At 46.8% G+C, this 12,559-nt stretch overlaps 1 long non-coding RNA gene across 4 annotated transcripts in view; it reads right to left on the reverse strand.

Annotated features, from left to right (window-relative positions):
* Positions 1 to 12,559, reverse strand: part of LOC138760876 (uncharacterized) — a 50,281-nt gene that overhangs the window by 28,145 nt on the left and 9,577 nt on the right. The gene's annotated exons all lie outside the window — the stretch shown is intronic.

The following is a 12,559-nucleotide window of genomic DNA, read 5'->3' on the forward strand; positions in this document are numbered from 1 at the left end:
TCTTTATCCAGATTTCCTTCAGACCCAGTGCTGGTAAAAATGAGTTTAGCATAAATAAATAAATTGATGGCTGGCACAAGGACTTGTTTCTGTGCTAGGGAATTGATCAGGAAATACTGCTTCTTTTTCATTCAAGGATGTGGGTGGCAGAAATATATAATCTTTGTATGTGGGAAATGATGATGTGACCATGATTTTGTCCAAGTGCTCATTACCACTCCCAAGAAGCTAATGATAGTAGGTTTTACAAATTGATTATAGTCCTTTCTTGATAGAGGTCAAGTAAATAGTGTTTGGGGGGGGGGGGGGAAACTCAGTGAACTTTAAGTGTGTTTGAAGCTCTGGAGCTCTGCCAAGGACAGCATGAGAGAAGTCAAGTCAGACAAAACCAAGGCTGATACAAGATGTACAAATTGACAATCAAAGGCTGGGAAATGGGACAGCCTGAATAGCATGTTTTTTGGCTGGCATGTATTTAATGGGATGGCATGGATACGTGGGCTGAATGGTTGCTTTCTCTGCCATAATTTCTATACAGCTTATTTGGCTTGAATTCTTCACAAAACCTAAAAATGTGCTGATTGGATTTCATTAAAGTACATTTTATCAGAATTTACTGACAGGGCTCATTTTGTTTAGGGCCACTTCCAATAATTTTAATGAATTTATTCAGAAACCTTTAAGTTTGAAGTGGCAATATGTGACCAAGATAAGAATTATTGGCCTAGCAACATTGCCGAAGGATTTAAAAAAAATTATTGAATAACTACTTAAGCCCTATTATTTTACATTGTCATTGTTGATCAAGGCTTTTTCCTCCAAAATTGTTTTATTTCCACCTTGTGTTGCTATAGTCAACAAATAACTTTGAAATGTTGTAAAATCTAGTGAATAAATAATTTCCATTTGCTCTCCCACAAGGCTTTTGGGCCTTCAATTTTCAGAGAATTTGTTTTGAATTTGTAATGTATTTAGCTTTACTCCTATAACTTTTACATCATCCTTTCCAGTAAAATTTTTAAAACATAAACAAAAATACAAATATCATCTAATAGGTTTTTTTTTAACAAAAATAGATGTCTTTGTTGGCATCAGTGTAGAAGTTCCACTCCCCCATCCCCAAACACTGTTCATTTAGCCTTTCTGAAAGTTCACTAAAAGTAGACTTCTACACTGGATTTTACAGAACTTAATTTCTGATGAGAAAAGTAAAGAAATATTTTGTATGTATTTGGAGAACCCATGAAGGGAATGGTTGATGTAAACTTTGTACTGATGTGTATAAATATTTTCTTATGTATTTACCATATTGAATAAAATATTTCATTTGAATTCAAAATATTCTATGTAATTTTATTAAAGTCATTTGATGGGTTATCTACTTGTAAACTAATTGCATTCAAAAATATCCCTGTACTTTGTAATATGTTTTGCATATGTGTTCAAGAACCAAAACCTACATCAAGGATTAATTGAGACCTCAAAAGCAAACTATCCTTGTAAATACAGGTTTTGAAATTACTTTAGGTCAAAATGTTTCTTTCGGTGCACAGTCATTGAGAAAGATATTGAGTGATGTGGAGCAAGACTCTTTCACTGCAGTAGTTGTCAATCACAGGGAACAATCTATAGACTATGACATTGGGGAAAGGATAGATGCAGAATTCTCCCACTTAAATGTATCTTTTAAAAAAAAAATCTTTATTCTGCTGAATCATAGAGGATATTTTCTCATAGCCAGCAGCATTAGCTACATGGTGTAAGACCAGGTATTGTGTAGGAAACCTGCCAGTAAAGCTCCTGCGAATTGGATTTAAAAATCACTTTGCTGGTCTCTGGTGTTTTAAGGTGCCTATTACAATTTGTCTGCATCTCTGGCATACATACAGGAGGCTTAATGCCAGTTTTTTAGTCTTGGTCAATGAACTTCATTTTTTTTCCTTAAGCCTATATGATTGCATTGGAGGCAGGAGTGAATTTCATGTATGCCCTTGCAAGGGAGTAGCAAGCTATAGGAAGTAGTGGACATTTTACAGGATCCTAGATCCAGATTGTTGGGACACATCAGCAAAGGGTGTAACTCTGAGTAAGCTTCATTTGCAGAGATCTAAAAGGAATGGAGGCTTGGCATTGCCGAATTTTAGATACTATAACTGGGCATTCAATTTAAGTTTTATGTTGTTTTGGATTCAATATTTTAATAGATTGGACTGTCCAGTTTGGGTCTCTTTGGAATTGAGGTTCGCTGAGAAGTTTTCTGTTTTATCCTTTTTCTTTACCTAAATTTAACAGAATGATATACAGCCCTGTAGTAAAACATTCCTTGTGTGTCTAGTTTCAATTCAGGAAATTTTTTGATTTAAAAGGTTTTTCCTCATCAAATTTTATATCATCTGATTATGTATTTCCTCCTTCTTTATGATTTGATGTTTGTCAATTGGTATGATAATGGATTTCAGTGTTTTCAAGACTTGTCTGTTGACAGTTGTCTCCTGTCTTTTGAACAGTTATCAGTGGTTTAATTTTCCAAATTCACATTTGTTTTAGATACATGCAGATCCAAAATGTTTTACAGATTCAATTACCAAATTTTCCTATAGCTTGTGAATCTAACATGCTGGATGTAATTTTCAAATTACAGCCTTCCCAGAAGGTTTTATATACAGTATCTTTCAAAATCACATCAGGTTTTCCTTGATCAGATTAAAAGAGCATGGGAACATAATCTACAGTTTTCTATCTCAGGCAAAAATTCAAATTTGATTTTAAATTACTTAACAATTCTTCACTATGTGCTCAACATTTTCTTATTCATTTCAAGGTTGTACATCAGACTTGCATGTCGAAAGACAATTTATCCCATATATTTCCTGATCTAAATCCCCAATGTGATGGATGTAACGACAGGGAAGCAACCTTGATACACATGTTCTGGTCTTGTCAAGTTCTTGAACCTTATTGGAGGGAGATTTTTCATGTTTTGACAATAGTATTACATGTTACACTTGAACCTAATCCTTTAACGGCTTTGTTTGGAGTGTTAGATAATATTAACGTGCTATTTTCTTCATCTGATCGTCAAGTCATACTATTTACAACTCTTTATAGCACGAAGAGTGATCCTACTTAGATGGAAAGATCCTATTCCACCCACAAGTACTCAGTGGCCATGTCATGTCTTGCCTCAATTTAGAAAATATCAGGTATGCTAACACTAATTTTCATAAAATTTGGAGTCCTTTTATGGTCTATTTTTATGCTCATTAAATTGGTTTGTTTTGATCATTGAATGTATTTATTTACATACATGATTTTTCCTTCAGTTAGTAATGTTTTATAGATTCAGAAGAACTGTACTACCTTTAATTTTATGTCAAAACATCCCAGGTTTTTTTTCAGTAGGGGGTTAGAGTTCTTTCTTTTTTTTTCTTTTTTCTCATAGTGACAACATAGTTATGGGGGGGATGGGATATATTGCTATTGTTTATTTTTGGAAATGTACTTGTATTCTTCATATTTAGTAACCTTGTGTTCTCCATCCAATGTGTGCTTGGTATATAAAACTCAGTAAAAAGATTGAAAGATCTTTTTAATATAAAATACAGCCTCTCCTATGCAAAAATGAAAAACTGTGGCAGTACGCCATTAGGCAGGCGAACCAGCCCTGTTTGTCATGCACGCAACGGGGCAGCTGGCCAAAATGGCGCCATCGGGCGTTTCCTCCCGACCTCAGCACTGGGCTCAGAAGCCCGTGCTTGGCGACCCACGTGATGCCCCAGTGACGTCATGGCCCCCCCAGCACGGTTCTCAGCCAGGTCCAGGCTGGGAGTATAAGACTAGCCAGGCAGCCTGCAATAAATCAGCTTTTGCTCAATGAACTCAACTCGTCTGGTTGTGCGATCCTTCAGTTAGCAGTGTAGCTGCCGCTACAATTGGTGAACCCAACAGGTTCAAACGTCTTTGAACCTGACATAAATGACCCTTCAATCAACGCTACAGCCATCAAGCTCCTGACTTCTGGGTTCAGGAGCCGGAGACCTGGTTCAGCCACGCAGAGGCTCAGTTTCACCTCCGCCAGATTTCATCTGATTCGACCAAGTTTTACCATATTGTCGCCGCCCTGGACCAGGCCACCTCGTTCAGCACCTACCCGCGGAAGATAAGTACAGGACCATCAAGCGGGTGCGCACTGGCTCCCTTGGCCTCTCCAGGCGCCAGCGTGCCGCTCAGATGCTGTGTCTCGATGCCTTGGGGGACAGAACTCCATTCGAGTTGATGGACGAGATGCTCACGCTCATGGGCTATCACATCAACTGCCCACTCTTCAAGCGCATCTTCCTCGACCATCTGCCTGAAGACACCCGGCTGTTACTGTCCCAGGAGAGCTTCGTCGACCCTAGGAAGGTCACTCAAAAGGCTCAGGAGCTAAAGCTCGAACGATCCCCGGAGGGCTCAGCAGTCCAGCAGGTTATGAGTCACAGGCATGACCACGCCAAGCCTTCCTCTAGTGCTGCGGTGGAACACCCGGCCCCTGCAGGGGCCTCAAAGAGCATAGCCAGAAGCAAGCCATCCACTTCAGGCCTCTGCTTTTTCCATCAGTGCTGGGGAGCCAAGGCTCAGAAGTGACGTCAGCCCTGCTCATTCCAGGGAAACAACCAGGCTGGCCGCTGTTAATGGCTGCGGCGGCTAAGCAAGAACACAGCCTTCTCTACCTGCGGGATTCAGTCAGCGGCCGACGCTTCCTCGTCGACACCGGGGCCCAGATCAGCGTCATCCCGGCCACAGCCATTGAGTCCTGGAACCGGCCTCACCCCTCCATGTAGCCAATTCGATGGAGATCCGAACGTATGGAGACAAGACCGTCCACTTCCAGATCAGCCAGCAGAAGTTCTTGTGGAGGTTCACCATTTCGTTCCTCCCAACCGCCATCCGGTGTGTCGACTTCCTCCTCGTCCATGGACGACATTCGATGTAGGCGACTGATGGATGCTCGTATCTTCCAATCTATTCGCCTCAATGCCTCCTGCACAGAGCAGCCGCAGATGGCCATGGTCAGCACGCCCAAGGATGAGTTTCAGCATATTCTGGAAGAGTACCCATCCCTCCTCAAGCTGCAGTTCTCCGCCGCCTCACCACACCATGGAGTGTTTCATTACATCCCCACCCAAGGCCCGCCGGTTCTTGCCAAGGCATGCCAGCTCCTGCCAGATAAGCTCCAGATAGCAAAGAAAGAGTTCTCGCATCTCCAGGAGCTGGGAATCATTCGACGCGCCGACAGTCCTTGGGCCTCACCACTGCAGCTGGTCCCGAAAGCCTCTGGTGGTTGGCACCCCTGCGGAGATTTCGACGGCTTAACGATGCGACAGTACCTGACTGTTACCTGATCCCTCACATCCAGGACTTTACGGCCAACCTGCAAGGCATGAGGGTATTCTCCAACGTCGACCTGGTGCGCGGGTATCACCAAATCCTGGTGCACCCCGAGGACATACCCAAAACGGCCATCATCATCCTCTTCGGCTTGTTTGAGATCCTACGCATGCTGTTCGGGCTCAAGAATGCCACCCAGACCTTCCAGCGCCTTATGGACACAGTGGGCAGGGATTTGAATTTCGTATTCATTTACCTGGACAACATCCTTGTCGTCAGCAGAGACCGGGCACAACACAAGTCTCTTCTGCGCACCCTCTTCTCCTGACTGGCCAACTTTGGCCTAATGATCAATCCGGCCAAATGCCAGTTCGGGAAAGAGTCCATGCAGTTCCTGGGCCATACCATCAGGCCGAAGGAGCTACACCTACCGCTATGAAGGTCGCTGCAGTCAGGGAGTTCCCACCCCTGGACAACCTCAAAGGGCTATAGGAGTTCGCAGGTATGGTCAATTTCTATAACTGCTTCATTCCAGACGCTGCGTGCATCATGCAGTCACTCTTCGCCCTCATTGCGACCTAAGACAAGACACTCGCCTGGACTCCAGAAGCCAGCAAGGCATTCGAAGCCATGAAAGATGCCCTCGCAAAGGCTTCCCTGCTTGTCCACCCACGCACCAACCTGCATATGGAGCTCTCCATCGATGCCTCTGTCACGGCCGTCGGCGCCATACTGGAGCAGCAGGTGAACGGACAGTGGAAACCACTGGCGTTCTTCAGCCGGCTTCTTTGGCCGCCAGAGCGCAAGTATAGAGCTTTTGATCGTGAGTTGCTGGGCATGTACCTGGTGGTGCGTCATTTCTGCTATTTCTTGGAGGGGAGGCCTTTCACCATTTTTACCGACCACAAACTCCTCACTCGCTATGGCAAGAGATCCCTGGTCGGCCCGCCAACAGCGTCACCTCTCCTTCATGTTGGAGTTCACCACTGACATTCAGCACAAGGCGTGGAAAGACAACATGGTCGCCCACGCACTCTCACGACCGGCCATTTGCGCACTGACACCCGGCCTCAACTTCGAACAGCTCGCCCAGGACCAGAAGTCCGACGAGGAGACGCAGGCCTTCAGGACTGCCATCATGGCCCTGCGGTTCCAGGACCTCCCGACTCCTCAGAGTGAGGCCACCACCCTGTGCGATGTCTCCATGGGCACCCCGCGACCAGTGGTTCCCCAGCAGTGTCGCAGGCATGTCTTCCACCATATCCATGACCTTTCCCACCCTTCCATCAGGTCCATGGTCCATATGGTGGCAGAACGTTTCGTCTGGCACGGGCTTCGGAAGTAGATTGCGGACTGGGTCAGAACCTGCACCCATTGCCTGCTTTCCAAGGTAAACAGGCACACCAGAGCACCCGTACAAGATTTCAAACACGTCCGGGAACAGTTCAGCCACATACATGTGGACATCGTCAGACTCTTACCCGTTTCCCGAGGTAACCGTTACCTTTTCACAGTGGTAGACCATACCACTTGTTGGCCCGAGGTGATCTCGATGCCAGATGCCTCCATGGACTCCTGCTCCTGAGCGCTTTTGAACGGTTGGGTTGCCCGGTTCGGCATCCCGAACCACCTCACCAGTGATCGGGGCGCCCAGTTCATCTCTGAACTCTGGGGACAGCTCACCAACAGGCTGGGGATCGAGCTACATCACACCACGGCCTATCACCCACAGGCCAATGGGCTAGTTGAGCGATTGCACCAACACCTGAAGTTGGCACTTATGGCCCGCCTCACCGGCCCCGACTGGGTGGACGAGCTGCCTTGGGTGCTCCTGGGCTTCCGATTGACACCCAAAGAAAACCTACAGGTGTCATCAGCTGAGCTGGTCTATGGTGCACCGTTAACTCTACCCGGTGAGTTCATCAATGCACCTCACAACCCCCAGCAGTCACCGCACAGACTACTTCCCCGCCTCCAGGCCCAGTTGGACTCCTTCACACCCCCACCGCCGCCCAGACACGGCACACGGGCCTCAAGTCCTCAGCAAGCTGTACTCCGCAGAGTACGTTTTTATCAGGCGGGGCCTTGTAATGGAAGATTCTAACCTGTTTTTTTAATTTGCAGCTCTTGGTTTTGCAAGGCTGAGAACCTGTTTTTTTTAAATTTGCAGCTCTGGGTTTTACAAGGGTGAGAACCTGCTGGTGTTTTAGAATCAGCAGACATAAGCTAAATTCCACCGAGGGGTAGAGATGCTGTTATCTGAAGAAAGGACATCTGTGTACCAAGAACATTTAATCTTCCTGGTTGTTTTGGTCACAGACTGTCAGAGGCCTAGCCTTGATGCAAAATAAACCATTGTATTCAAAGTGATAAGCTGAAAATTATGTTACTAGTTAGAAACCTAGTATGCTAGCTTGCTTGCTTATCTTTCTTGCTGTGCTGGGAATAGGTGCTTGGGTAAGCAGTTTTTGGGTAATATAAGTCATGGTCCCGCTGCTGAAGTTAGAGAGAGACTCTCCGAGAGTTGGCAACATCTCTCAGCAAGAAGAAGAACTTCAAGAGTCCAGCCAACGTCCCGGTCAGGGGAGGTGGAGAAACTGCCACCGGCGCCCTGACAACCTACTGCAAGTGTGCAGTCGTTGCCTCGCTTCGGCAGTTGGGACCAGTCCAAGCGTTGATAAGTATAGTTGGGAAGGGCTTGCATATTGTAGTGTGAAATCAGCTTTTGAATTAGTAATAAACATTTGTATAAACTGAACTGCTCTCGGTGTGTGTGTCTATTTTCTTTCGGTAGCTCAAACACTGTGACCAATCTAAAACGAACAAAGTGAGAGGTACAAGTTTACCCAAGACAATTGGTGCTGCGAGCAGGGTTGGTCTCAAGATGTTTCGCCGAAAGAAAGAGGTGAGCCCTGAGCAGTTCTTGATTCCTGGATGGACTTCCAAAGACGATGGGTTTGGCATGTTGGCCAATACCCTGTCTTTGTTGGGACCACCCATTAGTTGGGATGAGAAGTTAGATTCATCAAGTGCACCTCTGGGAGAGCGGGTTGCCACTCTCCTTCGAGAAAGAAAATTTCCTGATAAAAAGGGGACACTGATGGATGGTTTTTGGTTGCTGGCCACAGCCTTACGCCACTCCGTTCAGCGTGAAGCAGAATCAGTTCAAAGAGAAGTCGAATCTCAGCGCAAGAGAAAGCAATTAGAGGAGGAGCTAGAAGCCATGCAACAACGCTGCTCCATGATGAACGAGATTGTTCGCACCAGTAGGACAGAGCCAAAGAATTGGAAGGTAAAATCCACTCACGTACAGCCCAGGTTACATCAGACAAGCAGGATGAAAAGAGAGGGGCTGCTGCTAATAACGGACCGACAAGAAAGGACCTTTTTCTGACCTTGTTAAAGTTAGGCGTACCTAAAAGTGATATTGATGGGAAACCTACTGCGGTCCTTTATGCCCTTTATAAGAGAAAAGCAGGGGAACATCATCCCCAGCTGTTGAGTCCTCCTGGCCCAACTGTGCCTTCTGCTCCCACTGAGTCAGCATCTCTTGCTCCAGTTACCCGTGATGAGATACAACAATTGGTTAAAAAGGCTCTTATGGATAATAGTGGCATGTGGGCCTGGAAGCCCCCGAACCCTACTAAAGCATGAAGGTGTGGGCAGGGCTCCCGTGTCTACTCCATTGAGATACGGCAGATACACGGGGACCCATGGCCCTACATACCGTTAACAATCCATTGGAGTGGGGGTAATGACTGCCAATATTTGGCCTTGGTCGATACCAGTGCGGAGCACTTGGTGATTCCGGGTAACCCCGACCTCTGGACTGGACCGACCTTTCGAATAGAGGGGTTGGAAGGAGCGGTCACCCTGGCAAAGGAAATAAAAGTCCGTGCCACGGTGGGTGATAGCCCTTCCCCTATCTGGTTACATGCCCTGGTGGCTGCTACTGACGAGTGTATCCTGGGTATTAATATGTTGGCTGGTACGGCCCTTAATACTAGCCAAGGGGGATTTGCATTTGGAATTCGAACTATTACAAAAAAACTAGTAGTGGGTCAGGCTAAGTGGGATCCTGTGATGGTGCCACCCCCCATGAAACCAGTGTGCATTCCACAATATCGCCTGCCTGGAGGGCAAGAAGAGATTAGTGCCACCATCGATGCTTTGCAAGAAGAAGGGGTAGTGAGGCCCGCAACGTCGCCCTTTAATAGCCCTGTTTGGCCGGTCCAGAAGCCGGATGGCTCCTGGAGAATGACAGTTGATTATCGTTTTTTGAACAAACATGCCCCACCACTTGCTTTGGCAGTTCCAGACATTGTTACCCTTATTGAAAACATTGCTATTGGGAACTCAGGAACATGGTATGCCGCCATTAATCTTGTTAACGCCTTCTTCAGTATTCTTATAGCTGAGGACTCACAGGATCAGTTCGCCTTTACCTGGAAGGGGCACCAATATACCTTCACCCGCCTCCCTCAGGGTTACGTACACTCTCCCACTATTTGCCACAGCCTAATTACCCGTGATTTGGAGACAGTGCCAATATCGCCTTCCCTCTCAATTCACCATTATATTGATGATGTGATGATCCAAGGGGCCACAGAAGAGATGGTACAGAAAAGTTTGGAGAGTGTCCAAGATACTCTGATGCAAAGAGGGTGGGCCATTAACCCCGCCAAGGTACAGGGCCCATCCCAGACGGTTATTTTCCTTGGAATTCAGTGGCATGCTGGAGAACAGGTGGTTCCCGATAAAGTTCGCAATAAAATTGCAGACTTGGCCACTCCTACTAACAAAAAAGAGACCCAGCGTTTCCTGGGGTTGATGGGATACTGGCGACGCCATATTCCACACTCGGCATTGCTTTTACGTCCTCTGTATAAGGTTACCCGAAAGAAAAGAGACTTTGTATGGGGTAACGATCAGGAAAGGGCGTTCCAGTCCACCAAGCAGGCTATTCTTCAGGCCCTGCCCATTGCTCCCCGCATCCCAGATACCCCCTACGAACTACAGGTCTCCGTTATTGACGATGTGGCCTCCTGGAGCCTCTGGCAGAAACAAGAGGGTCGCCGAGTCCTGCTGGGATTCTGGTCACGTACCATGCCCGAGGCTGCCACTCGTTATTCTGCTTTTGAACAACAGTTACTGGGCCCTGCTGGAGACTGAAAGAATGACAGGCGATGCAGATGTTCAATTGCGACCTGCACTTCCAATAATGAATTGAATCCTGGCTAATGATGCTAATCTAAAGATCGGGCGGGCTCAGCAGTCTTCTATTGTTAAATGGAAGTGGTATATTCAGAGTCGTGTGACCAGAGGGCCTGAAGGGGTGGGCCGCATACACGAACAGGTGGCTGATCTTCCGTCTCGTCATGAGGACATTGAACCCGCCTTGCCCCCTCCCCTACCCCCTTCACCAGTTCAGTGGGGTAAACCATATGATTCGCTTACTCCAGCAGAACAAGAGGATGCCTGGTTTACTGATGGTAGCAGCCGGTGGGTGCAAGGAAAGCAAAAGTGGAAGGCAGTGGCTTACCATCCCAAGTCAGGAACTCACTTATCAGAGGAGGGGGATGGTGGCTCCAGTCAGTATGCTGAGTTGAAGGCAGTCACTTTACCACTAGATCCCCATGATCACTCACTTCGCCTGTTCACTGATTCCTGGGCTGTGGCTAATGGACTTGTGGTATGGATGCCTGGTTGGCAAAGGAATGACTGGATGATACATGACCGCCCAGTATGGGGCAAAGAGTTGTGGCAGCTGTTGTGGGATGCTTCCCACCACCGTGAGATAACTGTGTATCACATTGATGCCCATATCAATGTGGCGACTAACATGGCACAACATAATGCAGTAGCAGATCAGCTTGCCACTATCAGCTGCGCTGATACTGTCCCCCTGGTTCAATGGGCACATGAACAGAGTGGTCATTTGGGGGAGAAGGGATCAGCTATGTGGGCCCGAACACATGCTTTACCCATCCATCAGGATGATGTCCGCATGGTCGTGCGTACATGCCCAGAATGTCAGCTTGTAAAGTCCCGTACCGTTCCTCCTGGTTCGCATGGCCGAATAAAATGGGGTGCTCGCCCAGCTGCGGTTTGGCAAATAGATTACATAGACCGCCTGCCAGACTGTATGGGTAAACGTTACGTCCTAGTAATGGTTGACACCTTTTCGGGCTTGGTTTTTGCTTTTCTCACCAAGACGGCTGACCAAGCTAGCACTATCCAAGGACTAAATCATTTAATTTCTCGATATGATGTTCCAGAGGAGATTCAGTCTGATAATGGCTCGCACTTCTCCGGGAAGACAATCTGTGATTGGGCAAATGACAATGGTATCTCATGGGTTCACCATATTCCTTATTACCCACAGGCTCCTGGGTTAGTTGAACGAATGAACGGCTTACTGAAGGAACAAATTTGTTTGTTAACACCACTGGGGACCCTGAAGGGGTGGTGCCATGTGCTGCAGCAAACAGTCGACAATTTGAATCATCGCCCTTTAAAAGGAGGTACACCTTTCCACCGACTTCTTCACGCTTCTGAATTACAGCCTATTCCAGAGGAAAAACAGTCATTGCCCCCCATTCCCGAGCCAGAGAATGCCGGACAAAAGGTATGGGTGGCACCACCAGGTAGTGGCCCTCCTGTAAAAGGAGAAATAGTGACACCTGCCCAGGGTAACACTCGATGGGTAGCTATTGAGGGACAGGATGATTTAGTCTGTTTAAACACTGAACGCTTACGGTATCGTGAGTGACATGTGTCAGGCTTCTTTGTTCCAGGTTCTCCGTTTTACGCTCCTGGTGATCTGGCTTAACAGCTGCTTTGGTACCAGCAATTGGATTTGTAATGACGAGGACATTCCGAGGGAGTTGCTCGTGGGAGACACGATCCGATGCTAAGGAAGTCCTCGGTCACCCGCCTCGTGCAGCTTATATAGATATATTATTGCCAATGTCGGTTCTCATATTCTATTTGTAGATGGACCAACTGAAGGGGTCACCCCCTACTTCTGTGATGGTCTTTTTTGTACTCGCTTTGTATCTTGTAATAACTCTGCTCCACCTGTTGCTAAGTGGCGAAAGGATTCCAGTTCTGGGAAGGATTAGTGGCCTGCCTCACCATCAAACATTCCTTCAGATTTGTCCGACAATTCCTTTCTCCATGTTTCCTA

Source organism: Narcine bancroftii, chromosome 4 (assembly GCF_036971445.1).
Source record: "Narcine bancroftii isolate sNarBan1 chromosome 4, sNarBan1.hap1, whole genome shotgun sequence".
Taxonomy (NCBI): domain Eukaryota; kingdom Metazoa; phylum Chordata; class Chondrichthyes; order Torpediniformes; family Narcinidae; genus Narcine; species Narcine bancroftii.